Source organism: Schistocerca americana, unplaced genomic scaffold, assembly GCF_021461395.2.
Source record: "Schistocerca americana isolate TAMUIC-IGC-003095 unplaced genomic scaffold, iqSchAmer2.1 HiC_scaffold_179, whole genome shotgun sequence".
NCBI lineage: Eukaryota > Metazoa > Arthropoda > Insecta > Orthoptera > Acrididae > Schistocerca > Schistocerca americana.
The window spans coordinates 20,001-25,000 of record NW_025725883.1 but is presented as its reverse complement, the minus strand read 5'-3'; the positions used below and the strand labels follow the sequence as shown (position 1 = coordinate 25,000).

Below are 5,000 nucleotides of genomic sequence, written 5' to 3'. Positions count from 1 at the left end.
TGACTCGCGCTTACTGGGAATTCCTCGTTCATGGGGAACAATTGCAAGCCCCAATCCCTAGCACGAAGGAGGTTCAGCGGGTTACCCCGACCTTTCGGCCTAGGAAGACACGCTGATTCCTTCAGTGTAGCGCGCGTGCGGCCCAGAACATCTAAGGGCATCACAGACCTGTTATTGCTCAATCTCGTGCGGCTAGAAGCCGCCTGTCCCTCTAAGAAGAAAAGTAATCGCTGACAGCACGAAGGATGTCACGCGACTAGTTAGCAGGCTAGAGTCTCGTTCGTTATCGGAATTAACCAGACAAATCGCTCCACCAACTAAGAACGGCCATGCACCACCACCCACCGAATCAAGAAAGAGCTATCAATCTGTCAATCCTTCCGGTGTCCGGGCCTGGTGAGGTTTCCCGTGTTGAGTCAAATTAAGCCGCAGGCTCCACTCCTGGTGGTGCCCTTCCGTCAATTCCTTTAAGTTTCAGCTTTGCAACCATACTTCCCCCGGAACCCAAAAGCTTTGGTTTCCCGGAGGCTGCCCGCCGAGTCATCGGAGGAACTGCGGCGGATCGCTGGCTGGCATCGTTTATGGTTAGAACTAGGGCGGTATCTGATCGCCTTCGAACCTCTAACTTTCGTTCTTGATTAATGAAAACATACTTGGCAAATGCTTTCGCTTCTGTTCGTCTTGCGACGATCCAAGAATTTCACCTCTAACGTCGCAATACGAATGCCCCCGCCTGTCCCTATTAATCATTACCTCGGGTTCCGAAAACCAACAAAATAGAACCGAGGTCCTATTCCATTATTCCATGCACACAGTATTCAGGCGGGCTTGCCTGCTTTAAGCACTCTAATTTGTTCAAAGTAAACGTGCCGGCCCACCGAGACACTCACTCAAGAGCACCCTGGTAGGATTGCAACGGGGTCCGCCTCGGGACGCACGAGCACGCACGAGGCGCGTCGCACGCCTTCAGCTCGCCCCACCGGCAGGACGTCCCACGATACATGCCAGTTAAACACCGACGGGCGGTGAACCAACAGCGTGGGACACAAATCCAACTACGAGCTTTTTAACCGCAACAACTTTAATATACGCTATTGGAGCTGGAATTACCGCGGCTGCTGGCACCAGACTTGCCCTCCAATAGATACTCGTTAAAGGATTTAAAGTGTACTCATTCCGATTACGGGGCCTCGGATGAGTCCCGTATCGTTATTTTTCGTCACTACCTCCCCGTGCCGGGAGTGGGTAATTTGCGCGCCTGCTGCCTTCCTTGGATGTGGTAGCCGTTTCTCAGGCTCCCTCTCCGGAATCGAACCCTGATTCCCCGTTACCCGTTACAACCATGGTAGGCGCAGAACCTACCATCGACAGTTGATAAGGCAGACATTTGAAAGATGCGTCGCCGGTACGAGGACCGTGCGATCAGCCCAAAGTTATTCAGAGTCACCAAGGCAAACGGACCGGACGAGCCGACCGATTGGTTTTGATCTAATAAAAGCGTCCCTTCCATCTCTGGTCGGGACTCTGTTTGCATGTATTAGCTCTAGAATTACCACAGTTATCCAAGTAACGTGGGTACGATCTAAGGAACCATAACTGATTTAATGAGCCATTCGCGGTTTCACCTTAATGCGGCTTGTACTGAGACATGCATGGCTTAATCTTTGAGACAAGCATATGACTACTGGCAGGATCAACCAGGGAGCTGCGTCAACTAGAGCTGAGCAGCCGGCCGCCCGGGAGTGTGTCCCGGGGGCCCGCGCGAACACGCAAGCGTCCGCTCAATTATTCTGCAAACAGGAGGAGGCTGAGCTCCCCTGCACCATACACCTCGAAACCCTCTCAGGTCCCGGCGGCGCGCAGCGCCGTCCTAAGTACTTGGTCGGGTTCGAGAGAGGCGCAATCGCCCGGAGTTTGGCGAGTAGACGCTTTAGGTGCGACCACCCGTGCTCCCAACTGAGCTTGCCGCTGCCGACAGAGGCCCGGGAGCGTGCTGTCGTGGCATTGCCGGCGGGAGACAACACGCGCCACCTACGGTGACCGGCAGCTCCAACGCCAGCGCCACAGAAGGACAAAAGCCCCACTTGGGTGCCGAAGCGAACTCTCCCAGCACAGCGCACGCGCCAACACGTCCGCACAGCTGCGATACAAACCACCTGCGAGAACCGCAGAGGCGACCGAGCAGCAGACGGCGTCGCGGCGCCGAGCGCCGGGCGGCGGCGCATCCTCAGCGCACACAGTCCTCAATCGGACCAGCACACTGCAGATGTCCACCGCGCTTCGCACCGGGCCCGCGAGGACCTACTTTGGCCGCACGGCGCCGCGTGCAGGGTGCGCCGGCGCGCAGCTGCGCCGCCTGCCGCCTCCGTCGGCCGGCGCGCCTGCCACTGGCCGCCCCCACCAGCCGGCTGTAGCGCGTGCGCCCACGCACCGCACGGCCAACACGCCGGGAGGCCCCCCCTCACCGGCCGGGGACGGTCCCACCCAGCCACCGCCGCGTATCGCTTCACACCCACATGCCATTCACGTTCGTGGGCATGGTGGGTATCGCTGCAACAACCGGTTGGTAGCTCAACCGATCGTCGCCATCACTGATTCACCCCTAGCGAGAACAACCGCACCACAACGGTTTACCAGTTGTTCATTTGCGTAACGTCACCAGCAAACGTAGGCGTCCATCGCCATTTGCAAATTCAACGATTGTTGCATGCCTGTGTCAGGTGTCACGACACACTGTCTGCCCACATACACGCAACAACATGTCCACGCTTAGCGAACACGTGGAAGGTGGCCCCCGTACGTATGCGATGTCCATTGCGCGAACGACTGTCAACCGGCCTCTGTCGCATGTCGCAGATGTGGAACGCAGTGCACCGTGCTATCACGGTGTGTGAGAAGAGACGACTACGTCTGACAACACGCGCCACTACATCAACAGACGGCTCATGCTGATCGCCATCCAGGGCATACCACACTGCAATCCAGCTCTTATAGGGAGACGACACGTAGCTGAGTGCACAACATTTGGACCGCATGGTTCGCCGTTGTTGGCGCAGTCGTTGTACGGTCACATGTACCACGATGTATCATTCAGTACATGAGGACCAATGTGCAGTACAGTGTGTGATTTGGACGTACAACATCAGCGGACAGTTGACACAGGCCGTACCACAGCGTAGGCTAAGTGCTTCGCCATGCGAATGCCAATGAACAACTGCAAATGCCAATGAACAACTGCAAAGGGCATTGAGCATGTACGTCCTGCTGCCATCCACATTACAGTGTATAGCTGCAAGGTGTTTAACATGAAGCGATACACTGGGGACCGGGCAGTGCGAGTAGCAAACTATATTGCGGGGGTTGCAGTTAGGCAACACTACACTAATTTAACGCGTCGTATGACAATTACAGAGCAGGTTAAGGCCCAACGTGTGTTGGGTTAAGGCCCAACGTGTGTTGGGTTAAGGCCCAACGTGTGTTGGGTTAAGGCCCAACGTGTGTTGGGTTACGGCCCAACGTGTGTTGGGTTAAGGCCCAACGTGTGTTGGGTTAAGGCCCAACGTGTGTTGGGTTACGTTAAGGGGCAATGTGGGTTACGTTAAGGGGCAATGTGGGTTACGTTAAGGGGCAATGTGGGTTACGTTACGGCGCAATATAGGTTACGTTACGGCGCAATATAGGTTACGTTAAGGGGCAATGTGGGTTACGTTACGGCGCAATATAGGTTACGTTACGGCGCAATATAGGTTACGTTAAGGCGCAATATCGGTTACGTTAAGGCGCAATACAGGTTACGTTAAGGCGCAATACAGGTTACGTTAAGGCGCAATACAGGTTACGTTAAGGCGCAATACAGGTTACGTTAAGGCGCAATACAGGTTACGTTAAGGCGCAATACAGGTTACGTTAAGGCGCAATACAGGTTACGTTAAGGCGCAATACAGGTTACGTTAAGGCGCAATGCAGGTTACGTTAAGGCGCAATGCAGGTTACGTTAAGGCGCAATACAGGTTACGTTAAGGCGCAATGCAGGTTACGTTAAGGCGCAATGCAGGTTACGTTAAGGCGCAATACAGGTTACGTTAAGGCGCAATACAGGTTACGTTAAGGCGCAATACAGGTTACGTTAAGGCGCAATACAGGTTACGTTAAGGCGCAATACAGGTTACGTTAAGGCGCAATACAGGTTACGTTAAGGCGCAATACAGGTTACGTTAAGGCGCAATACAGGTTACGTTAAGGCGCAATACAGGTTACGTTAAGGCGCAATACAGGTTACGTTAAGGCGCAATACAGGTTACGTTAAGGCGCAATACAGGTTACGTTAAGGCGCAATACAGGTTACGTTAAGGCGCAATACAGGTTACGTTAAGGCGCAATACAGGTTACGTTAAGGCGCAATACAGGTTACGTTAAGGCGCAATACAGGTTACGTTAAGGCGCAATACAGGTTACGTTAAGGCGCAATACAGGTTACGTTAAGGCGCAATACAGGTTACGTTAAGGCGCAATACAGGTTACGTTAAGGCGCAATACAGGTTACGTTAAGGCGCAATACAGGTTACGTTAAGGCGCAATACAGGTTACGTTAAGGCGCAATACAGGTTACGTTAAGGCGCAATACAGGTTAGGTTAAGGCGCAATACAGGTTAGGTTAAGGTACGACATAGGTTAGGTTAAGGTACGACATAGGTTAGGTTAAGGTACGACATAGGTTAGGTTAAGGTACGACATAGGTTAGGTTAAGGTACGACATAGGTTAGGTTAAGGTACGACATAGGTTAGGTTAAGGTACGACATAGGTTAGGTTAAGGTACGACATAGGTTAGGTTAAGGTACGACATAGGTTAGGTTAAGGTACGACATAGGTTAGGTTAAGGTACGACATAGGTTAGGTTAAGGTACGACATAGGTTAGGTTAAGGTACGACATAGGTTAGGTTAAGGTACGACATAGGTTAGGTTAAGGTACGACATAGGTTAGGTTAAGGTACGACATAG

The 5,000-nt window shown here is 52.9% G+C and overlaps 1 non-coding gene across 1 annotated transcript in view; it reads right to left on the bottom strand.

Moving 5' to 3' along the window:
- LOC124572249 overlaps positions 1–1,704 on the bottom strand; it is a 1,910-nt gene extending 206 nt beyond the window's left edge. The window contains exon 1 of the ribosomal RNA XR_006972002.1: positions 1–1,704. This exon is cut by the window's left edge and continues 206 nt beyond it. This is a non-coding gene — a ribosomal RNA (small subunit ribosomal RNA).
- Between the last annotated feature and the right edge of the window lie 3,296 nt (positions 1,705–5,000).